The following is a 27,014-nucleotide window of genomic DNA, read 5'->3' on the forward strand; positions in this document are numbered from 1 at the left end:
AGTATGAATTTCACATTGCATAGATCCAACAGCCAGTCATGCCTCCGAGATAGCCTAGACTACCTTTTGCGGAGTTCTGGCAGCTAGTCTCCCAGCCTCCCAAAAGAAATTATGCAATCATGCCCATTAGTTTCCCAGGTATGTGTTGTGTCATTCCCCGAAGTTTCTTTGTTTTCACTAACAGATCTCTTTCCATGTACGTTTCTTGTCTCCATATCTTTTAGCTATTCATTAATCTCAATGGCCTTAAAGAGAATAGGATCTCAGGACACTGATGTGAATGCAGCTGGAGCAGCAGCTAAGCAAGTGTCCTCTAGTCTGCCGATCTATGAAGATACAAAGTTATATCTAGACAAGGACCTCAAACTGAAGTGGAAAGAGGTAAATGAAACATTTGTAGGAAATTTTGGGGAACACCTCGAATACCTTCAAGTGTATGTGAACATTCACAAGTTCGGCTTATACCAGATTACATGTAGATATCCCGTGTTCCCATGCGCGGACACGGTACACTAGATCATCTCTAACATTGATCCCAAGGTGATGATCTTGAGAAGTGTCAGTGGGACGAAGCTTGCAACCTTCTGGGAACGCGATTATGATGAGATGTATTAGATGTCAGAGCTTGTGACTATCATGGAGACTCCATTCAACTTACCCAATAGCAGTGCTAACTCTAGAGACATTCTAAAGAATTGGGTAAAGGAGCCAGCTCGATTTAGGTTGACAAAAAACGAGGTCTACAAGACAAAGATAATGAGGAAGGCGCACCAATACTTGATCATATTTTCTTGTCAACTGTATGGCAAAAAAAGCACAGAAACATTCCCACAGAGTTGGGTGGTTGCTTTGGACCAATTGGCTAGAGAAGGAAAACTGTGTAACTGGTCCAACATATTAGCTCATGAGCTGAAGGAACAAGTAATGAAGGCTCGATAGTCACCCAGAGGTATGCATGCAGAGATTCACATGTCCACCTACATCCTAGATTTATTTTGTGCCCGACAAGAATTCCTGGGCTTGGAGTGGGCATGGTCACTAGTGGGGACTACTGTGAACACATATTTGAGGTTGTTGTCTGAATGTAGCTTCAAAGGAGTAATCACAGGGCTGTCCGATCTTTTTTTTCCCTCGTGTACGAGATTATATTTGAATAGGATCCACCTTGCATGTCAAAGGAAGGGATGGAGGCATTGATAAGCGTTGCAGATTGGTTTGCCTCACCATCCGATACTTTCATCTGAATATTTAGTGTGGAGAACCTTCTGCATCTTCTCTCAAAGTTTTCCTTGGACGTGCTTGTCATGCAGGAAGTAGCATATCACATCTCAGTAGGATTGACATCTAGATTGCATCAGAAGAAGAAGGCACCTTGGCCCACTCTTCTGTTGTGGATTAGGTTATAGGAGATCCGAAGTATCAAGAAAGCAGATGTCAAAGAAGAAATGATAAGCAAGTACCCATTCGATCTCTGAAGCTACAATCTGTATGACACATTTCATTGTGAAAGATCACTGCATGAGAGTTTATTTCAACTGGATCCATGAGGCATTACATTAGACCGATGAGGACCCATGGAGATATTGCTATAGTTTCTCTAGACCCAATGAACTGATCAGCTTCGCTGTGGAGTGGTTAGTGAAGAAGCATGAAGCAGAATCATGGAGAGCACCAGCAATAGTAGTAGTGGTAGTAGAGCCAAGAATACCAGTGAACAACAAAGGGAACAGGAAGATTGTTGATTGCATGGAATAGGAACAAAGCTGCAAGTTTCAAGTAGATCCACTTGTAGAGAAAGCAACTATGGCTGTAGAGGCAAAGAGGGAGCAAGCGCGACAAGAGAATCGCATGAAGGCATAAGGACAAGAAGAGAATGGAAGAAGCAGATAAGGAATTGCATGATCTAAGGGAGAAAATCCGAAAGGAATAAGAGCTGCGCAAACAAGAGAGGGAAGCGCAGCAGCAGCAGATAAAATAGGGGGTGCAACATGTGCAAATAGATTAAGCAACAGATGTACAAGTAGTTGATTCATCTGAACAGCTAGTATTAAGAAAACAGGGTGAACCATCACAGGGGCAAGACTTCGATCATGAGATAGAGTAAGCACTTCAACAACTGGATGCAGACATGGAGAAGCAGGAGTTGGAACAAGACACCGACCTCATGCCTCACCACAAAGAGGTTGACTCACCTGCTCCAATGCATCTAGATGATGAGAAAGTCTTGGATGACCAAGGAGGCACTGACATCCTTAGTGATCAACCAGAAGAAGAGATGCACAACATCTCATTTGGTGAATCCCAACATAGAGTTGTGTAGCCTCATAGAGTGTCAACTCTGGAGGATCAAACATATCCTACGCAAATTGAAGAATGAGTAATCGTGACTGATGCGCGCAAACATCTAGCTGCCTTCACCGATGCAACCAGAGTGTATACTGAAACCACTAGCCCAAGTATTCACTTCCTAATAGCTAATAATGAGTGAATGGAAAAGGAACTACAAATGGCCAAGCAAGGAGGAGACTTGGTGACAATTTCCACCCTAGCTGAACTGAAGAAGGCAATAGTAGATGAAGTATTTCCCCTTGACATCGTTATGCAAGCATTGTACTCCAAGTTTGGTACTGTGCACAAGGAAGTCGTCCATCTCAACGGATGGGAGCAACGATGTGCTAGAAGAGCACACATCTTGACGAATGTGCATGTTGTTGTCGATGACATGCAAACATAGGCGATGAAGTACAAGGGAACCCCACTTCACTTGCCTAAGATGATGAGGGTCAATGCGGTCGAGCTAAAGGAATGTATTTGGAGTCAAATCCAGAATTATGAAGAGCTTCCACAATTAATTACTAGCATACAGGCCTCCCATGCATGAGTATTCAAGAGTATGGATTTTATGGTGCCCACTCATGCAATCCCATCAATCGGGACTATCACCTAGGTGAAGAAAAAGAAGCAGGTCCAACTAGAGCTTGAGTCATACTTTGACGAGTTGATGGGCATCGCCACCAGCCCAGACTTTCCTATCAGTGCAGACATCATGCACAAGTATGTTTTTGGTCCAGCCACATTGAAGATAATGATGCACATGCCTTCAAATGAGTTGGATAGAGGAGCTCGAGCAGTGTACCCAGATGCTATGTAGGCAAAGGTTAGGTTTCAGATGGACATCACCGCAGAACACATGGACACTATCAGGGACTACAGAACTTGGCATCAAAATGTTATTGTTGATCAGCTTGTGGATGTTGAGCAATTGGACTTCTATAATTGTCTAAGTCAAAGTGATGTCTAGTTTATCTTGCTCAAGCCATTTTTTTCACATGGATACATGTGCATTGTAATGTTGAGTCATGTCAAGTGTAAGTCAAGTGTCAATAGTGGATGTAACAGTCATAGAGTAGGTGAAGAGTCATGAGGGTAGTTGAACAGTCACAAAGGGGAATGTCAAGGGCCACCCCACCCTTTGCTATAAATAGTCCCTCATAACTCATTGTATAGTATTTTGGTCAGCTAAGCTTATGATAAGACTATCTTGCAAAGAGCTTGGACAATATTGTAACACGCCTTGTCTTCTCCACTGCATGGAGCTAGTTCATCTCTTTAGAGGAGGAGGCAGATGTGGCTGTAACGTTCCACCATTGGGACTCGCAGGTTTACATGGATGTATTGTATGATTGGAACTTACACTTATTTATATAATAAGAGCCATCGCATTTTCATGCATATGTTGTTATTATAGTTGGATTGTTCCAGTTGTTGTAGCAATGTATGTTTTTTAACTTACGTAGTTGTGTATGAACACTTTTGTATGCAATTATATGAATCTTCTTGCAGATGTGCTATTGGTCTAACCATCACTTTGGATTGTTGGACTGACCTGCTTTCCAGCTTGTGATGCATCTTCACTTGTGTGTTCCCTTCCCAAGTAAGTACTCTTACTGGTTTCCAAGCGGTGCACTCATCTCAACCCACCTATGTGAGGAACCTCTTATGCACCTTCCTTGACTCACTGCAGATGTCACACCCTTGCTACCTATTGTAGCATGCATGTTTGTTACCTTTAATATTCAATTTTCATATAAGAACTTGAAAATACTTCAAAAAAAAGGAGATATAGCTAGATGAAGAAGTGATAGTGGCATAGCGGAATTGCTAAAAGAACTATAAAAGAATCGGCCCCAAAGTAGCCAAAGTTTCTATACAAACAAATCAAGTCATTATATAAACGTTTATATAGAACTAGACCCGATATATATATATATATATATATATATATATATATATATATATATATATATATATATATATATATATATATATATATATATATATATATATATATATATCTATATATATAGATATATATATATATATATATATATATATATATATATATATATCTATATATATATATATATATATATATATATATAGATATAGATATAGATATAGATATAGATATATATATAAATATATATATATATATATATATATATATATATATATATATATATATATATCTATATCTATATCTATATCTATATCTATATATATATATATATATATATATATATAGATATAGATATATATATATATATATATATATATATATATATCTATATATCTATATATCTATACATATATAGATATATATATATATATATATATATATATATATATATATATATATATATATATAAGTGCATATTGAAACGAGAAGCAAATAAATAAATATATCAGATTTACAAAGGAATCAAGTGTTAAAACATATATAGCCAGACTTGAAATATATACATTGTGCTTAAAAGTTTGGCAGGTCCACTGTATTGAAAAGCCCTTTATATACATGCATATGGGTTCCGCTGATCGGGATTTGCGATGATGGACCCGAAAGGATATATATTATATTTATAATACCGACGGGTCTACAATAACGATAGGCCAGACCCGATATTGATTACACCATGATTTATAACTTCGTCAGGCCCACAATTATCACATAATGTTTATGACTTATGTCGATTGTGATTTGTGATCGTAGGCTGGACCCGAAAGTATATATATTATGTTTTATAATTGCGGCGGGTCCGCCATATCACATAACATATATATATATATATGGAAAGCGTCGATTGTGATGAGCAATGGGGATTCCAGACCCGATAGTTATATGCTATATCTTATAACTCAGTGTGTCTGTCATATCGCAAATTGTTAAGAAGAGGGTCAATACAACATTGAAAAGGGCCGATTGCGATTGCGATAAAGCTATGCCTCGATAGTTGTGCAAAGCCTACGTTGGAAGCGGAAAACGCATGCTTTATGGTATATTTTCATTATTAAAGGTATATAATAAAAAAGTGCAGATATGAAGGAATTATGCGTAAGTCCAACATTATGTCAATGCACCACTAGAAAGGGGCCGATTGTGATTTGCGATGGGAAGTCAACGGAGTGCTGAAAAGGTGGATCCGATGGATTTTATGAAGCAGAGTTAATACTTTTTCAGTTCCGCAATTACCAAAGGTTTGCGTTAATTTCGCTTGGGAAAGGGAAAAATCAATGTTAAAGTCGAGTCCGAAGAAAAGGCAGATGGGCATGTTTACTTTAAGTTTTAGCCAATATAAGTGCACCCGATATATATGCAAGCCCCATTCTTCACACAAGTCAAATTTTAATGCTGTTAATTATGGTAAAAGTGGAGTAATTATTATTGAAGCGTTTGCAAAGGAACTCGGTAGCAGATTAATAGAGCAAGCCAGTGGTTATCATCCTCTTCCAAATTCAGTTATGTTCCTATTATTTCATGTTCTTTGAGGTGTCTTTTACCCTCTGTAAAATCCTGTAATAGTTTTTAATTCAGATAGTTAGATAAACGGTTTTAGTAGTTTGACAGTTTCAAAGTTCAACGACTGTTTCATAATGTATAAGAAGAGGAAAATTTATAGAGAAATGGTTGGTTGTTGGCATTTTGGAGAAATCGGAGACTAGGCCACTATATTCTTGATATCATCATTGATTAATGAAAGAATCAAAAGTTTCCATGAGTTGTTGGGTATAAATTTGTAACCTTCTCTGTTATGTGTCATGTTATGTTTTCTTCCTTCAAGTATAGTAATGAAGCTACAGGTCTTTATTTGCTTATGTAGATAAAGTTAAAATCCCTTAAAAGAGCTCTCCTATACTTGGAGTTCCACCTTCTTTTCTAAGTTATAGATAATAGTTTCTGTGAAAGACCAACATATTATCTTTAACTTCTCCCAGAGTCACAGATAGTAATTCCTGTGTTATGCAGCATATTGTATATGATTTAGTTCTCATTTCCATAATTCTTCTAAGTGATGGATAGTAGTTTCTATGAAAGATCAACATACTATCTTTAACTTTTCCTTCAATCTTTCTTCATTCATCATTTATATCCAGCAACAAATGGCATTCTGAGATGTTCTGGTCATACATGTACTAAGGGTTAAAGACCAAGTTTGCAGGTCCTTCATTTAAAGACACAACATATATCTAAGTGACAAATAAGTGACACTAAATAATATTTATTAATGTCTTAAGCATAATTTCCCTACAGCCAAAAAATTGGTTTCTTAAGGTACAACACTACCAACAGAGTTATCTTACTTGCCTCTGTGTGAGATCGTGGTCAAGGAATTGCTTTATGACCCACTGTTGGGACTCCTACACCAAAAGGTCTGAGGTATAATTGGGACTCCTTATTGGGGAGATCCCCTTGACATGTTGGTGGGTCCAGCACCATCAACAGGCTGCAAATGATTTGAACATTTTCTAATGCGCTCATTTATGTATGTCCATGAATTTTTAATGATGTTTACTTAAAGAGACAAATGTTAATATAAGACATAATTAGCTAAAAATTAACCAACATATTAGAACCCCTCAATATCCTTTAGAGATAATCTAATAAAATAATCAATTATGGAGGTGTCCCTGCAAGTACTGACATAGTAACACATGATTCATCATAAGATAGGCATGTTTCAATATGTTGGAAATATAATTAGGTTTAGTCTTCAAACTATCATTGTATTTGTATCAATATGTATTTCATGTAAAAGAAGAAAGAAAGAAAGTACTTTATTTTTATTATTTGTATTAGTCAAAGCATGTTCTTCATACTTATTGGGTCATTTGATTCAAAATAGTACTTATTAGGAGTCAAAGAAATGTAATTCAGTCCAAGTCCCATTTGGACTCTTGTAAAGAAAAAGAAAAAGAATTTGGATTGAGTCAAAAAGGTCAATTTTTCATCAACAAGACCAAGTCAAACCTCCTAAATGAGTTGGCCTAAAGAGGAACCTATTTCACCTCCCACACATGTTTAAAAAGAAGGCAGTTCGATCTCATTTGCTCACCAATTCATCATATTGATTTTTGTGTTAGAAAGAAGAACAAAATCCGCGAATTCAAGAAAGAGAGAAGTCAAAGGAGAGAGAAATTTTATTTTCTTCCTTAGTTCTTCTCACACATTTGGATTTTTCTGAGGTACTACAAGCCCAAAATTTCATGGGGCTGAAATTTTAGGGAGGCAAAATTTCAAGAATTAACCAGATTTCAGGAGTTTGATTGGCGTTGTATTTTATTGACTTCAACATGTTCAAAATACTTGGATGAGGGAAAACGTGGGGTCTTCTGGTAGATTTTGTTATTGCCTTGGGTCTTGGATATCTCACTTTATCTAATTCTATAGGAAGAAATTTTTCTTGGTTTTTCCCCTTGTGGGGTTTTCTTCCCTCACTAGGAGCCTATATCTTTATGTCCTTGTCTCTTGTGATCTTCTTGTTTTGTACTTTTTGTAATTCCTTAGTGAAGAAGATAACATAATATTTAATAAGAAGTCAATAAACATAGACATGATTATCAAGTAACATCAATCTACATTATTCTACCAACATCTTGATCTCTCAACCTAAAATTAGGGCTAAGGTGAAGGAAAGAAAATTTTAAATATCACATCTTATTGGAAGATTGAATACTCTATTATAATAGATAACTCTCTCTCTATCAAAACAAGAGCACCATCATAATCTGGTATGTAAGAAGAACATAAGAATCCAAAATCATTTCTCTATGACATGGAACTTAGGGCATCTCCTTATATCCAAGTTTTGACATCTTCTATCATCACGACATGCAAGCGTACAAACTTCAATGAAACCCTCTTTTTGTGATATACTTCTACTTCTAAGGATCTAAATTTTCATGGCATTAAACCACTATGGCATCCAAAGTGTGGACTAAAATGTTATGATAATATCTAGAGTATCTCTAAGATATATCCCTTGTCCAAGTGCTATATGGAATCCTGTAAAGTTATCAAAGAATTTCTTGAGCCACATATCATAAGTTGTATATAAAATAGTATGAAGGAGGCCAAAGGATTGAAAATAAATATCTTTTTCAAAGTATTTGTAAAAAAAAATTGTGGCTTATATTTGAATTTATGTGGTAGCTTGATAAAAATCTGTAACTCCTATACGAACTCAAAGATGACCTGACTAAATTCTGAGATTTATATATATCTGAGCTCTATGATAAGAATAATGAAAATATAAGATTCTAGATTTTGGTCTAAATATGAAACCTATAACATCTATTTCTATGATAAAGAAGGTCCTATGTGGCACCTACATATCTGCAATGTGACAACTACATATATATAGTTTGGATAAACATCTTGTAAATGAATCATGATTGTTAGCAAGTTCTAGACATATAATTCAAGTGAAGGAGCATGATTCAAATGCAAACAAGAGGTTCAAATATTGTGCTCTTATACAACCTACTATAACATTATACCTTTCATGATGACTCCTAGATCCAAGCTAGTCAAAATATTTGAACTTTAGGAAGGTTAAGTTGTTTGACGAATTCCATCATATTCATTATCTAGCAAGAATCAAAATCATAATTTTGAGGCACTATATAGCGGAGAACATAATTTTCAAAGAAGAATTCTATATATATTCTGCTATACAATCTATACTAGGAAGTAGAGACATAAGGTCTATCTAAAACTAGATTACGCAACTCAATTAATTTGGGATACCATCCATATTTTGACAAAATACCGTCATAAGGATTTGAGGAACGTTACTCTATGAGAAAGACAAAGTTTGGACAAGAAAGGATTGTAATAATTATGGTATATAAATCCTATTCTTATGACACAAGTATGAGAAAGTAGCCGAAACATATACTTAAGAGAAGGACAAAAGTTAAGACATGTCACCTTGTTGTGATATGTAGTCAATCATCTATGAAGTTATAGACCAAGACGTTGAGAAGCATACTTATCAATGTAAGATACAGTGTTATATATTCCTGAAGAAAACACTGTGATATATGAATTTCATCTATGTAGTATAAGTATGTGAAGCATGTTGAAAAATGTAACTAGGTTTTGTCTTAATAAAATGTATTTATCAAAATAATTTTTATTATTGTTACAATGACTTATTAAAGCATGGGTTTCAATATTGGGTCATCATTTTATTATTCAGCATCCCCTTTGTTGACTCCTAGGATTAATAAAGAGTCATTAGAGTCATTGTATATTTTATGAGACCCTTCTTGGGCTTTCAAACGATGCAAAAAGAATTATTTTTTAGTCAAAAATAAATTATGTAACCTCCACACCAAGTCGGCCTCAAGAAGATCAAGTTGGCCTAAAGGAAGGAAATTTGACCTCATTGGAAGGTTACATATACAAGACAGTTTGAAAACATTTGAGCATCTCATTCTCTCAAGCATAGTTTGATATTTGGAAGCTGGAAGCTGAGGAGAAGTGTGAAGTTGAAGGAAGGGGCTAAAAGGAGTGAAATTTTAGTCAAGGAGGAAGGGAAGAAGAAAATCAAAATTTTGTTATCTCTCTCTCTCTCTCTCTCTCTCTCTCTCTCTCTCTCTCTCTCTCTCTCTCTCATGTGGGCTGGTTTAGGCAATCGAAGTCTGCTAGTCAAGTTGCCATGTCAAATTTGTTAGATGTAAAAAGAATTATTTTTTAGTCAAAAATAAATTATGTAACCTCCACACCAAGTTAGCCTCAAGAATATCAATTTGGCCTAAAGGAAGGAAATTTGACCTCATTAGAAGGTTATATATAAAAGGTAGTTTGAAAACATTTGAACATCTCACTCTCTCAAGCATAGTTTGATATTTGGAAGCTTCTCAAGCATAGTTTGATATTTGGAAGTTGGAGGCTGAGGAGAAGTGAAAAGTTGAAGGAAGGGGCTAAAAGGAGTGCAATTTTAGTCAAGGAGGAAGGGAAGAAGAAAATCAAAATTTTGTTATCTCTCTCTCTCTCTCTCTCTCTCTCGCTCGCTCTCTCATGTGGGCTAGTTTAGGTGATCGAACTCTGCTAGTCAAGTTGCCAAGTTAAATTTGTTAGGTTTGAAGTGTTGCTGTTGCTAGGTCGAAGGTTGGATCGAAGAAGGAGAAGATAGCTTCATGTGGAGGAGGTATTTTTCTAGGTTGAATATTCTCAAGGAAAACTATTGAAGTAAGATACTTTTGACTGGGTTTTCCCCTAGATAGGGGTTTTTCCCTGACAAAGTGCCTACATCTTGTGTCTTGTCTTTTTGTGATTTTCATGCAAATATAATTTGGTAATTTCTTGATGAAAGATAATATAAAAAAATAAGTAAAAGAGACCAAAATGATTCACAATTAATTATCAAGAAAGAGGGTATAACCCTAATCCTACTAGCATTGATTTCTCAACATGGTATCAGAGCTAAGGTCCAAGAAGATTGAAGATCACTTTGTTGGCTTAAAGGAAATGACTACTCCCTCTATGATAAGAATGGGTTTCACTTCTACAGGAAGATGGACAAAGAATATTGTCTACTACTTATTAAACCAGGTCAAAAGTGAAGGGTTCTTAATTGCACTTACAGGATCCCTCAGCCATGATAATACATGGATCATTGACAGTGGAGCATCAAGGCATATTACAGGGGAAAGTAAACAAATACAAACTCTATCAAAGGAACCATCTTCCCATGTAGTGGAATTGGGAGACAACAAAAGCTATGTTGTTAAAGGTCTGGGATCAACATCTTCTAAGCTGGAGAATGGAACAAAACTACATCTCAACAACATACTATGTGTTCTAGGTTTGAAAAAGAATTTTCTTTCAATTACTTGCTTAGAATATAAAGGGGATAGAGTTTCTTTTTTTGATGTAAAATTCTTGGTTTGGGGGAAATATTCAAGCGCTGACAAACCTAAGGTTATTGGAGTTCATGAAGGAAGTTTGTATAGAGTCATTTCACCACCTCCTCAAGCCCCAGTTCATATGGGAATTTCTCCTACTGAGCTATGGCATAGAAGATATGGACGTCTTCACTACAAGGTTATTCCCACTCTTAAACATCTAGTTCATGGCATCCCAGATATTAAAAAATATCGTGAAGGAGATTGCAAGGGATGCTATTTGGGAAAACACACAAGAAAACCATTTTAAAATAGTGAAATAAGGTCTAAAGAAATATTAGATCTCATACATTCTGATGTGTGTGGGCGCATGTTTGAAAAATCACTTGGAGGTCATATTTACTACATAACATTTATTGATGATCACTCTAGAAAGACATGGCTCTATCTTCTCAAGAAAAAGGATGAATTATTTGAGAAATTCAAGCCATTTGGATGCGAAGTGGAAATCCTAACCGAAAGAAAGATAAAAACTTTGAAATTCAATAGTGGTGGGGAATACACTTCTAAAGAATTAATTGCATATTGTAAAGAAGTAGGAATTAAGACAAAGCTTAATGTTCCCTACTATCCTAAAAAAAATGGAGCGGTTGAAAGAAAGAATAGGACAATTGAAGAAGGTGTACAAAAAATGCTACTCGATCAAGATTTTCAAAAGTTTCTATGGGGAGAAGCAACAATGACAACTATATATATTCAAAATAGAATTCCTCGTAGGATTCAAGATAATATGACACTCGAGGAAGAGTTTAGGGAAGAAGCCTAGTGTGGACCATCTTTGAATATTTGGGGGTCCTGCATATATCCATGTTCCAAAGGAAAACTGAAAGAAGTTGGATTCTACAAGCATCAAAGCAATCTTCTTTGGCTATAGTCTCGCTTCAAAGGCATATAGAATATGCATCGAGGAAGGGAGACACATTGAAGTAAGCAGGGATGTTATATTTGTTGAGAATCAAGCCTACAAAAGATCGAAGGATATTCCTATTGATTCTAACAACGAATATCTACCCATATTTAAGGAAGCAGTAGTACAACACAAAAAACCTTCTATAATTCAAGAGGAAGAAGAAGGACCAAGTCAACCTATTCACGTTTTGGTCATACCAAGCATAAGGAAGAAGCCAAGTTAGCTAGATGATACTCTTGAAGATGTTGAAGGGAATGGAGCTGTGGAAGGAGCATTCAGGGAAAGAAAGATGCCGAAGAGATATTGTGGATATGTTTCATGTATGACAATACTAATTGAAGCAGAACCATCTACGTTTGAAGAAGATGCTCATTAAGAAGTATGGAAGAAAGTTATGCAGGAAGAATATCAATCCATCATAAAGAATAGGGTTTGGGAAATCGTTCCTAGACCTAGTCACAAATCTGTTGTCACCTCAAAATGGATATACAAGATCAAACATGTTGTTGATGGAAGCATGGATATATACAAGTCTAGATTTGTTGCAAGTGGTTTATCTCAAAATGAAGCCATAGATTATGAACAAATATTTGCACCCACTACAAGTTATACTACCATTATATCTTTGGTTTCATTGGTTGGTACAATGAGAGGGAACATCCGTCAAATGGACGTGAAGACAACATTTTTTAATGGGACCATTGATGAGGAGGTATACTTTGAGAAACTCAAAGGCTTTGAGGAAACTAGCGGGGATACTCATGTCTATAGAATCAAGAAGGCCCTGTATGGTTTGAAGCAAGCTCCTAGGGCATGGTATGCAAGAATTGATGCATACCTTGTGACAATTGGGTTCATGAAGGGTTTCATTGATCCTAATATCTATATAGAGGTTGTGAATAATGAGATAGTCATATATCTATTATATGTGCATGATCTATTCACCACAGGTGTGGAGAGAAAAATAAAAGAATGTAAGAATTAGGGGAATTATGAGATCTAAAATGGGTCTCCTAAGGAAATTATAAAAAAAATAGTGGAAATAATAAAATAATGTTAGATTACATCATCAAGTTTTATAGGGAGAAAAGAAAAAAATGCATTTTCAGCTCATATTTTCAACTTATCTCCCTAAGTTTTTACTCCAATTTCCAGCAAGACTACTTGTTGGATGAAAATTTTGACTCCTCATCCAAGGAGCACACATGTTGTATACTTTAGATGGACCCTACTACAGGAAAAAGGGGAAATACATGAAAAACGTGATTGCAATCACATTTTTTCATGTATTTCTCATTTTTCATGTAGGAGGGTCCATTAAAAGTATGCAACATGGGTACTCCTTTCATGAGGAATTAAATTTAAGTAATCCCGCTCAAAATTTTAGTACAAATTTAGGGAGATAAGTTGAAAATACGAGTTGAAAAAATAATTTTATCAATTTTTTTTATTTTTTATTCTTTTTAATTTTTTACTCCAAAAATGGTGAATCATCCCCTATGGTTTACATCATCGTCTTAAATCATGTTACTTCTTATCAAGTTTATTTTAGTTGTACATTTTTCATAGGCGGCCCATTTTAGACCTCAAAATTCCCCTAATGGAAGATGTTGGCAACCAAATTTGAGATGAAGGATCTAGGACTAATGCGCTATTACCTAGGTCTGGAAGTTTGGAAAAATCATGGGGAAATATATTTGGGGAAAGGAAAGTACATCATCAAGTTTTTGCAGAAATTTGGGATGATGGATTCCAATCCCATGACTACTCCTATGATCACCAACCTCAAGAAGTTGAGGAGCTCTGACTCAAGTCTCGTGGATCCTACCTCCTATTGTTAGTTGGTAGGTTCTCTGATGTATTTGATAAATACTAGGCTGAATATATTGTTTGTTGTGAACATCCTTAGACAGTTTCAGTTGGAGCCTCATCATGATCACTAGCTGCCAAGCATATATTGAGATATCTTCGTGCTACAATACATCACTTCCTAAAGTACGATATCAAGGAAGTCAAGTTGATTGGCTTCATCAATTTTTATTGTAGTGGTACTAAGATCTATGGAAGAATAACTATCAGATGATTCTTTAGTTTGGGCCTGCCATGATCTCATGGATGAGTAGAAAGCAAGATCGTGTTTCTTTGAGTAGTGTTGAAGCAAAGTACATGGTTGAATGTGAAGTAGGAAAGGATTTTGTATGGTATATGAAGCTTCTGACAGATTTGTTCGAGAAGCCTCTAGATCCTAATGTGATTAATTGTGATAATCAAATTTGTATTAATATGTCTCGAGATCTCATGTTTCATACTAAGACGAATAATATCAACAGTAATTTCCACTATATTAGGAACTTGGTGCAGGATGGGAACATAAAGCTACAGTATGTCCCGACAGACGATCAGGTAATTGATATACTAACAAATTCCATTTCTAATAAGAAGTTTGATTATCTTAGAAGCATTCTTGGTTTAGTTGATATTGTTGATTTTTTTGATGATGATAACCTTTTGGAAGAGTTTACTTGAGGCTTTGTGTGTGAGACACATTGCCTAAGAGGAAATTTGGTTAGCGCTTTGTGTTGATGTCTAGTTCCTGAAGTAGGTAGGGTGGCATTGGTCATGGCGTTCTGAGCTCAAATAGGCACCTAGATCCTTGGGTTGATAGTTATAAAGTAAGCCTGATGGTACCTAGGAGGGCTGAAAAATGTAGTCCTTCTTACTCGCACTTGGATAGATTTCCTTGGTCAGGAATCTAGTACGTGTAATTATGGTGCCTAAACTCTTGAGATACCTTCGATTAATTACCCTGGTCAGGAATCTAGTCCATGGCATTGTCGTGCCTAAACTCTTTATAGTTCATATAGTTTGATATCTCCCATACAAATACCTACCTAGTTAAAAGGGAGTGTTCAAAAATGTAGCAAGGTTTTGTCTTCATAAAATATATTTTTCAAAAGAAGTTTTATTATTATTACAATGACTTATTAAAGCATGGGTTTCATTCTTGGGTCAACATTTTATTAATGAAAGTCCCCATTGTGTACTCCTAGAATTATTTAAGAGTCATTAGAGTCATTGTATATTTTATGAGACCCCTCTTGGGCTTTTGAATGATGTAAAAAGAATTATTTTTAGTCAAAAATAAATTATGTAACCTCCATACCAAGTCGGCCTCAAGGAAGGCAATTCAACTTCATTGTAGGCTATATATACAAGGCAGTTTGACTTCATTTGAGCATCTCACTCTCTCAAGCATGGTTCGATATTTGGAAGTTAGAATATGAAAGTTTGGAAGAAGTGCGAAGTTAAAGGAAGGGACTAAAAGGAGTGTGAGTTTGGTCGAGGAAGGGAAGAAGAAAATATAAATTTTGGTGTCCTTCTATCTCTCTTGTGTGGGTTTGTTTAGGAGATTCAAGTCTCCTAGTCAAGGTCGAAGCTCCCAAGTCGAAGTTGTTAGGGTTAGAGTGTTGTTGCTTCTAGGTCAAAGGTTGCATCGAAGAAGGAGAGGTTTGCTTGGTGTGGAGGATTTCTTTGTCTGAGTTGAAGAGTCTCAAGGAAAACTATTGAAGGGGGATATTTTTTACTGTGTTTTCCCCTAGATAGGTGTTTTTCCTTGGAAAAGTGCCTACATATTGTGTTTCATGTTTTTGTGATCTTCATCCACATATACTTTGGTAATTTCTTAATGAAAGATAATATAACAGATAAGTAAAAGAAGCTAACATAATTCGCAAGTAATTATCAAGAAAGAGAAATATAACCCTAATCCTACTAGCATTGATTTCTCAGCAAAGCAGTCATACTACCAAGACTTTCCTCTTATAGATAAATATGAATTACATCCATAAATTCGACCTATTTGAAAGGAATTGTTTGAAAGGAAATAAGACCAAGCAAGTAGCTCAACGAAATTTTTATGGTTGAAGGAGTTGGGGAACCTTTTTACAAATAAAGTTGGCACATGACAATTAAATATAAGATAAAGGATTGGATATTTGCAAAGAAGAGATAAGGTAAGGTTGTAGAGGTATGTATAGCTTTCATGTCGATTATTTTAAAATTCACTAGGTCATGGTGATGATCATTTGAAACATAGTAAAAAGGGTATGCATAAATATATATTAGAAATTGTGACACATAATATATTGTTGATATGTTATTACACTAAATATTTCATTGCATATGAAGACTAGGTCTTGAGATCAAGAAATGAAATGGATAAAAAGGCTTCTCAATATTATTTATAGTTTTTTGCAGCTAATCCGCTAGTATGCTTGCAGAATTTTGTAATTCTTGAGTGATAGGACTTGATGATTATGGAGAATATAGTGTTTTTAAAACCTAGCAAAATTTGAGATAGAAAAATCTAAAAACAGAAACCCTAAATAATCATTTCCATTGTAAAAAGAAAAACCTAGCTCTTGAAAACGATAGATATGACATCGTGTTAATGTATAAATAAGTTTGGTGAAAAAATAAAAGATTAAGAGGAAGTTGACCTTCCTCAAAAGATAAGTACCCTACATCTTCTTGTTTACTACTATTGTTATTATTTGTTCTTTCATAGTCTTCTAACAAGGGTTGTAGGTCAAAAGAAGTATTTTTTAAGATCGACTAATAGTAACAAAATTTGGAAGACCGTGGCAAAACATGAAGATGAAGAAGGAGAAAGAAAAATTCTATTAGATGTTCACATATCTCAGCTAGAAAGAGGGAGCTCTGATTAGTCCAATTCAAGAACATATTGACAGAGGGAGCAAGAGGAAAAAAATTGAAGGATCTTACAACTTGAAATTTGGAGCTATAATTTATTGGATGGATGCAATAATAATTGAAATGTGATAGAAAATCCAGAGAATTTTGTGATCAAATGAGAAGATGACTAGAAGTTCTAATATTGTTTTATTGGTAAGTGATTAATTCCACCCAGGAACACACTGATTACATTGACAGCACTAATGAGATTATTATTAGAATCTAATATAATTTCTTAGAAGAACATAAAATCAGATATAAATATTATCAAAGAACCAAGAAGAGGTCGACGTGTTTTATGATTCGAGATTATAATGTAGATAGGATCGAAGAAGCTTCAACATATATCCATGAAAGAACAAGTAGTTGTTGCATTAATGAGACAAGGTTAGGCTTGCGGTTATTCCTCCCTATTTCAGAAGGAGTGAGGATGGACACTGTATTCCACATGTGTCATGAAATATGGCCAAGACTTACAATAGTGAAGACAATAATAGGGAGATTGGTGGATTGTATAAGCTTTTGAGATCGATACTTCTTGAGGACATGTACCCAAGATAGGAGTAGTCACAACGACTGATACACTTTGACAAGAGGGTATCCAAGATAAGAGTAGTCCTAACGACCGATATTATTTGAGGATGGGTGGTATCCAAGATAAGAATAGTCCTATAAGGACATACCTAGTGAACATCAATATGGGGTATGTCCCTTGAAAGGCATTCTTATTGTCCAAAATATGCCTCCCAACATTGTGCTTTGATCTAGTGGAGACATAGAGCTTCTTAGTAAATTGCCTTACAATGTTTGACAATGTTGGTTATGATGATGAGGATGCTTATGAATCTAAATCTATTCTTATGAGAGTATTTCAATTTGAGAGTATATTGTTGTTTCATTAAGAATACCTCCCTATTTAAGAGGAAGTGTTGGACATGTAACTATATTTTTTATTCATAATTATCAATGCACTTGTATGAACAAGGATTTCATCTAAAAGGAAAAATAAAATAAAAAAATTATTATTATTTTTACTTTTATTAGTCAAATCATGTTCTTCATTCTTATAGGGTCATTTGATTCAAAGAGTATTTATTAGGAGTCAAATAAATTTAATTGAGTCAAAGTCCCATTTGGACTTTTGTAAAGAACAAGAAAAGAATATTGTAGAAAATATTGTAGATTCACAAGCTCATGTAATCTACTACAACAAGTGAAAAGAATATACTTCTACACTTTATAGCGGAAACCCATAAACATCAAGCAAACAATAATCAATAAAGGAAGAGAATCAAAGGCACATAACACAATAAATATCCGGGGAAAGCTACAACTCAAAACCCCACTATCTGTTTTGTATTAATCCGGAAAATCAAGATGAAATTACAATTCTTTTTCTCTCTAAAACAATCCCAGCACTCAGAAATTCAATTTCCAAGACATAAGCAAGCTCAGGGCACAAGATTAGCCAATTCACAAGCTCTCAAAGTCTATATTCCAATGTGTAATTCCTATGGAGAGTAGCTTGTATTTAAAGGGAAATAAACCCTCTAAAAATAGTGAAATCCCTCAAGTATCAATTCCTGATTGCACACACTATCAGTTCAACTCAAAAAAATATAAAACAAATAGTACATTGTCTCTCCACTCTAGTATCAACTGGGTCTTTCTCAGAATCAGCATGCATGAGTTTCTGATGGTGGAATCTTCAGCTAACTACAGTGGCACTAATTAGGTCACTAGTGTCCGAATAGACTGTTTACTCACTATTAGTTCCTGAAACTGATTGGAACTAATTTAACTGGACTTGACTCAATAAACTGAGTTAACTAATTACAACTCATTCATAACTCATCCTTAACTCCTATAAGTTATGGATAACATATGCATGTCTTCTAAAAGACTTCCAATTCGAATTTCGTAAATTAATTAAGTTAATTAAGCTTAATTAATTATTTTCAATTTGCTATGAGAAAAGTATTATATTTAAATTCATAGTTTAATTCAAGGACAAATTAAACTTCAATTTATTGTTGCCATTTCTCAACACTCCCTCTCAATAAGAAAGGGATTATCCACTACCCTGATCCTGTCTCTGTGAAACTCGAAACCTCCTTTGTCAAGATGTCAACATATTGCTCCTCCATTGGAATGTAATCTAACAAAATGATCTGCCTCAATACACAATCTTTGAGATGATGATATCATATACCTATATGCTTGGACCGATCATGAAAAATTAGAATTTCAAAGAGTTTGATATAACTCTAATTATCACAATAAATCATTGTCGGATCCATCTACTAACCAAACAAACGAACCAGGATCTTCATCATATAGATAGCCTCAGATGTTACTTGACTTGCAGCCATCTACTCTACCTCTACTGCAATGGGGGCAACCGATCTTTGTTTCCTGTTGTACCAAGAAACTACAGCTGACCAAATACTAAAGATCCCTCGTCATGTGCTCTTCCTGTTAGATGGACTCCCTGCCCAATCTGCATTGGTGAATCCTTGAAGCTTCACTCCCTCTATACATCTATACCACAACCCAAACTGAGTAGTCACTCTAAGGTATCTTAAGACATGCTTTGTTTCCTTCCAATACATCTTGGTAGGCCTAACCATTTCTTGACTAAGTTGGTTAACTGCATAACACATATCTGGTCATGTGTTCACCAAATACATGACTAAACCAACAAGCTACCTATAAACAATAGCTTCCACTACTTCTCCTGGAGTAGCATCCTCCTTCCTCCAGTTAAAAGCTAGAGGAGTCTCCATGGGTTTATTTCTCTCCATGCGGAATCTCCTGAGAATCTCATTGGCATACTTGCCTTGAGAAACAAACAAATCCCCATCTCCCTTCCATACCTCCATGCCAAGAAAGTAATGCATGAGACCCATGTTCTTCATATCAAACTCTCTTGCAAGGTCCTCCTTGCGATATTTGATGAGCTTCTTATCACCTATCAGTATGAGATCCTCTACATAAAGTACAATGATCAAAATCTTACCTTCCACCACTATGTGATAGAGGTTCGCATCCACTTCACTCTTTGAGAAGCCCAACCCAGTGAAGTAGATATCTATCCTGGTGTAACAATCATGGGGTGCTTGCTTCAGCCCATACAATGCTCTCTTGAGTCGGAACACATGTGACTCATGGTCCAAGGTTTCAAAACCTTCAGGCTACTCTATGTACACCTATTCCTCAATCATGCCATTGATGAAGGCAGTCTTCACATCAATTTGGTGGATACTCAAACCCATCTGTGTATATAGTGTCAAAATAGATCGGATAGATGAGTACCTTGCAACAAGAGGAAAGGTATCATCATAGTCAACCCCCTCTACTTGTGAAAAGCCAAGGGAAACAAATATGGTCTTATTCTTATAAAAACTACCATCTGTAGCTTGCTTTACCTTGTAAAGCCAACGAGAGCTCACAGTTGACTTGTCCTCCGGTCTCTGGACCACATCCCAAACACTATTTCGAACTATGGAGTCACTCCTCCACCATCGCATCAACCCAAACTGGCTACTGCACTACTTCCTAAAAGGAAGATGGCTCTGTCACAACACATGCACCCATAAGTGCCACATATCCAGTGTACCTCTTTGGTGACCTCCTATGTCTACGCTGATAATAGGGTGCTCCCACATTCTCCCTTGCGTCATCCAACAATCTGTCAGCCTCTCTAGTGCACTTTCTTCCCTCTTTGGAAGACTCTTTCTAAGTGGATGTCTCCACTCCCAGAACCTCTACATGTGGCTGCTCCACATCAATCTGAGGCTCCTCAACCTCAGGAAATAAACGTTCCTCCTCTGCATGGAGCTCAAGCTCCCTCTCAAGGGATACTCGCATGCCCTTCTCCTTATCAAACTTGACATCCATGCGAACCACTGTCATCCGACTGGTTTGCATGTACACCCCATAGTTTTGGGGAGTACCAGCGTACACCAAAAATATTCTCATCTCTGTTGTTGGCTCAAGCTTCTTCCATGCATCTTTGGTCACATGGCAATAAACTGATGACCCAAAAATCCTAATGTGACCAACATCTGGCCTGTTACTGGAATAAGCTTCCTTTTGTGTTTTACTCTCAAGTATCCAATGTGGACTATGGTTTTGAACATAAACCATTATGTTTCATGCCTCATGCCACAAGTTTGGTGGTAGGCCCTGATCATGCAACATCGCCCTTGCTTCCCTTACTATGCTCCTATTCTTTCTCTCTGAAACCCCATTCTGTTGAGGGTTATGAGGTGCTGTCAAGTATCATTTAATCCCCTCCATTGCATAGAAGTTCTTAAACTCATTCGAGACATATTATCCACCATTATCACTTGTAGAGATTTAACCTTCTTTCCTGAATCTTTCTTGACCAATGCTTTAAATTCACAAAACTTTTTGAATGTATGATCCTTTCTCTGCATGAAAAATATCCATCTTTTTTTAGAATAGTCATCTACAAATATAACACAATAACTGTGCTTGAGAGTGGATACTGTCGAGAATGGTCCACACACATCTGAATGGACTCTCTCCAAAATAGGCTATGTTCAGTTGTCTATGTCTCCAAAGTAAGACTTTGTGTATTCTCCCAAAGTAAAACCCTTGCATGTATCAAATTTCTCAAGAGTACCTTTGGGAAGACCGGTAGATATTCGCTGCAATATCTTCAAAGACCCATGATGCAAGTGGCCCAATCACCTGTGCCACAACTCACTGACATCTTGGCTCAACATCTTTTCTGCTTTGGAACTCAAAGAATCACAATCCTATACCTCTGTCTTATAGAGATTCTAAACTCGAATCCCTATCATCTTTACTTAACACATGGCTATGTGTCAAAGGAACGCCTTTCCTTTCAAAAAAATCACATCATAGCCTCTATCCTCAAGCATGGCAACGGATACCAAGTTCTTTGCTAGTCTAGGTACATGCATATGGTTCTTCAAGGTGAGTGGAGCCACATGTTGCCTCTTAAAAGTAATAGTTCCCACACCAGTAACACTATACTTATCATCATCACCCATCTCGATATGCATATTGAGATATTTCTCCTTGAGTTCACTGAATAACTCTTTACCGCCAGTCATGTGGAAAGAAGCTCCACTATCTAAGTACCAGAAACTTCCCATCATTGAAGACATTGGGCATGAAATGAGGGAAAAGTGCAATTCGAATTGGGAGGCCAAAGCCTCACCCACCACTCCTCCTGAGGACTTCTCCTTAGACTTCTTCAATGGACAATTTATATCAAAGTGACCCATCTTGTGACAATGAAATCATTTAACTTTTGTCATGTCCTTCTTCATACCTCCTTGATAAGAATCAGATTTGGAATGAGAAATTTTACCTTTCCCCTTCCTTGCCTTAATCGCTAAGGCATAGTTCTCTTCATCATCAGGATTTAATGAAGAGTCATCCCTGGTGTTCCTCCTGATCTCATCTTGCATCAAATTTGACCAATGTTGTTCCCAATGTAGTAGCTTCTCCCAAGTATTAACAGAGTCCTGACAACTATGCCAACTCTTTGAGAGTTGAAGAAGCACAAGGCTCACCATATCCTGCTCGAAAACTATGATTCCAGCACTTCCAAGTTCATCCCAACATTGTGTGAACTTGGTAAAGTACTTTGGAATCGTCTCGCCTTTCTCCATCTTTATTTTATGAAGTTTATCCTTCAGTGCCAGCATCCTTTGATCACTGCTATTTTGATACAATTCCGTCAATGTTTTCCACGTAGAATGAAAAATTTAATTTCCATGGAGACTTGCAACAATGTGGTCTTGAACTCCCTCAAGGATTATCTGCCTTGCCTTCACCACACACTTCTTCCATTTTGCCAAGTTCTATGCATCCATACCTGCTGGCTTGGGGACTTCTTGATCAACGAATTCCTTCAAGCCATCATCTTCTAGCATAGCCTCCATCATGTCCCTCCAGGCTATAAAATTTGAGTTTCCTTCCAAGGCATACTCAAGCCTCAACTCATGGATCACCATCTGCCGATCTTGAAGTATGTATGCAAATTTGACTTTCACCTGTAACCCCGAAACTTAAAACTTCGAAATTTCCTCTAGAGAGCTGATTTTAAGTCAGCGATATCTCCCTCATCCGAACTCTGATTCTGACGATTTGTTTTTTGAATTTGGGTATCTTTTCCAAAGGAATCCAAATATGCAATTTATTTATGAAAATGTTGCACAACAATTCTTATAAATTATCTGCAAACTCTCGACCCAAAACACAATCTTGCTCTGATACCATGTAGAAAAACTTGTAGATTCACAAGCTCATGTAATCTACTAAAACAAGAGACAAGAATCTACTTCTAATATTTATAGTGAAAGCCCATAAACATCGAGCAAACAATAATCCATAGAGGATGAGAATCAAAGGCACGTAACAAAATAAATATCCAGGGAAAGCCATAGCTCAAAACCCCACTATATGTTTTGTATTAATCCAGAAAATCAAGATGAAATTACAATGCTTGTTCTCTCTATAACAATCCCAAATTCAATCTCCAAGTCATAAGCAAGCTCAAGGCCAAATCTTAGTCAATTCACAAGCTCTCCATGTCTCTATTCTGATGTGTAATGCCTATGGAGAATAGAATTATTTAAAGGGAAATAAAGCCTCTAAAAATAGCGCAATCCCTCAAGGATCAGTTCTTGATTGCATGCACTATCAGTGCAACTTAGAAAAATCTAAAAGAAATAGTACATTGTCCCTCCACTCCAGTCTCAACTGGGTCTTTCTCATAATCAACATGCATGAGTTTCTATTGGGGGAATCATCAGTTAATTAGAGTAGCACTAATTAGGTCACTAGTGTCCCAACTGACTGTTTACTCACTATTAGTTCCTGAAACTGATTGGAACTAATTTAATTGGACTTAACTCAATAAACTAAGTTAACTAATTACAACTCATTCACAACTCGTCCTTAACTCCTATAAGTTAGGGAGAACATATGCATGTATTCTAAAAGACTTCCAATTCGAATTTCCTAAATTAATTAAGTTAATTAAACTTAATTAATTATTTTCAAATTGCTATGAGAAAAGAATTATATTTTAATTCATAGTTTAATTGAAGGACAAATTAAACTAGAATTTCTTGTTGCCATTTCTCAACACTCCCTCTCAACAAGAAAGGGATTATCCACAACCCCGATCCTATCTTTGTGAAAATCAAAACTGCCTTTATCAAGATGTCATCATCTTGCTCCTCCATGGGAATGTAATCTAACAACATGATCAACCTCAATATACAATCTCTGAGATGATGATAACGGATATCTATATGCTTGGACCGATCATGAAAAACTTTATTTTCAGAGAGTTTGATACAACTCTGGTTATAACAATAAATCACTATCAGATCCATCTGCTGACCAATCAAACCAACCAGGATATTCCTCATCTAGATAGCCTCACATGTTGCTTGACTTGCAGCCATGTACACTACCACTGTCAAACTGAGTGCAACTGATCTCTATTTCCTAATGTACCAAGAAACTGCAATTGACCCAATACTAAAGATCCCTGCTCATGTGCTCTTCCTGTCAGATGGACTCCCCACCCAATCTGCATCGGTGAAACCTTGAAGCTTCGCTCCCTCTGTCCATATATACCACAACCCAAACTGAGTAGTGCCTATGAGTTATCTCAACACATGCTTTATCGCCTTCCAATACAGCTAGGTAGGCCTAACCATCGTTTGACTAAGCTGGTTAACTGCATAACAAATATATGGTCATGTGTTCACTAAATACATGAGTGAACCCACAAGCTTCCTGTAAATATTAGCTTCCACTACTTCTCCTGAAGTAGCATCCCCCTTCCTCCAGTTACCAGCTAGAGGATTCTCCATGGGTTTACTACTCTCCAAGCAGAATCTCTTGAGTATCTCATTAGTGTACTTGCCTTCAGAAACAAGAAACTCCCCATCTCCATGCCATACCTCCATGCCAAGAAAGTGATGCATGAGACCCATGTCCTTCATCTCAAACTCTCTTGCAAGGTCCTCCTTGCAAGATTTGATGAGCTTCTTATCACCTGTCAGTATGAGATCATCTACATAAAGTACAATGATAAAAATCTTACCTTCAACTACTATGTGATACAGGTTCACATCCGCTTCACTCTTCGAGAAGCCCAACCCAGTGAAGTATCTATCTATCTTGGTGTACCAAGCATGGGGTGCTTGCTTTAGCGCATACAACGTTCTCTTGAGTCGACACACATGTGACTCATGGTCCAAGGTTTCAAAACCTTCAGGCTGCTCTATGTACACCTCTTCCTCAATCATGTGATTGAGGAACGTAGTCTTCACATCCATCTGATGGATACTCCAACCCATTTGTGTAGATAGTGCAGAAATAGATCTGATAGATAAGTACCTTGCAACGGGAAAAATTTTATCATCATAGTCAATCCCCTCTACCTATGAAAAAACACGGGCAACAAATCTGGCCTTATGCTTCTCAACACTACCATTTGTAGCTTGCTTTACCTCGTAAAGCCAACGGGACCTCACAAATTACTTGTCCTCCTGTCTTCTAGACCACATCCCAAACACTGTTTCGAACTATGGAGTCATACTCCTCCACCATCATATGAACCTAAATTGGATGTTGCACTTCTTCGTAAAAGGAATATGGCTTTGTCACAACACATGCACCCATAAGTTCCATGAATCCAGTGTACCTCTCTGGTGACCTCCTCTATCTATACTGAGATGAGGGTGCTCCCACATTCTCTCGTGCATCATCCAACAATCTGTCAGCCTCTCTAGTACGTTTTCTTACCTCTCTGGAAGACTTTGCGTGAGTGGATGTCTCCACTCCATGAACCTCCGCATGTGGCTACTCCACATTAATCTAAGGCTACTAAACCTTAGGAAATAAAATTTCCTCCTCTACATGTATCTCAAGCTCCCTCTCAAGGGATACTTGCATGTTCTTCTCCTCATCAAACTTGACATCCCTACGGACCACTATCATATGACTAGTTTTCATGTACACCCTATAGTTGTGGGGAGTACTAGTATACCCCACAAAGATTCCCAATGATGATGTTGGTTCAAGCTTCTTTGTTGGGTCCCTATAATACTAGTGATTACCCCATTACTATTGTAGTTATACCCCTTATTTATATTTTTGTGCCCCTATTACTTCCATGTTGTTATTTCTATGCCCCGTAGAATCCCTCTATTGCTATTTTTGTGGCTTTATATTATTATTGTTAGGTCGGCTGGATTATATTGTGACTCCTTAGACTCCTATATATAGAAAGGAGGTTTTGTCATTTGTATCATCCAAGAATAGTTCACTTATGTAATGTAAAGGAGGTTGCCCCCTCGAAGAGGCTGAATTCTAAGGCGTTGATCTATCTTTTCTATCTTTTCTTGAGCTGGTTTCATAACATTTGGTATCAGAGCTTTGGATTCTAGGGTTTCGCTGCTCCAAACAGGTCATCATGGCATTTTCGCTATAAATTTTTTCTGTGCCGTTTCAAAAGTTTCAAAAAAAACCCATTTGAGAAGCAATCGCGCTGAACCTTGGGTCCAAATTTCAGAGCTTTTCGCGCGATATTTGCGGAGATATGATCCGAGGAAGTTGGTCTTTTTGCAGACTCCTGAATTACATTCAAAACGGGTGACCTGGGGAAAATCATCATAAATTTCTCTCTGGGGATCGGATTGAAATTTCGTAAGAAGTTATAGAAAGAGGACGGACTATGGTTTCTTGTATGTGAGTTTCAGATCCAAAGGTTGAAACAGTGACTCATGGCATGTCGTACAAGTGCGCTCTACTAAACTAGTCTAAAAGCAAGTCACTGTGGGAGATTTCACATAACTCTTCCTTGGGGAATCCAATTTGGGTCAGACTTGTGGCATTGGAAAGAGGATGTAGAAGGCTACTACAGGTTGCAACTTCAGAATTGGATAATCCGAAATTACAGAGATACATCAGATTCAATATCAGGCTTCTATAAAGTGAAAAAAGGTGTGTAGTTTGTTTTTTTTAATTTTTGTGTAAGCTTGGTTTAACAGAATTCAAAGGGCATAGTAAAGCA

At 36.7% G+C, this 27,014-nt stretch overlaps 1 pseudogene; it reads left to right on the forward strand.

The window, feature by feature from the left end:
- Window positions 1-240: 240 nt before the first annotated feature.
- Window positions 241-27,014, forward strand: part of LOC149163747 (cytochrome P450 716B1-like) — a 48,411-nt pseudogene continuing 21,637 nt past the window's right edge.

This window comes from Pinus tabuliformis, chromosome 5_1, assembly GCF_031772625.1.
Source record: "Pinus tabuliformis cultivar Carrire ecotype Pingquan chromosome 5_1, CPIR1, whole genome shotgun sequence".
Taxonomy (NCBI): domain Eukaryota; kingdom Viridiplantae; phylum Streptophyta; class Pinopsida; order Pinales; family Pinaceae; genus Pinus; species Pinus tabuliformis.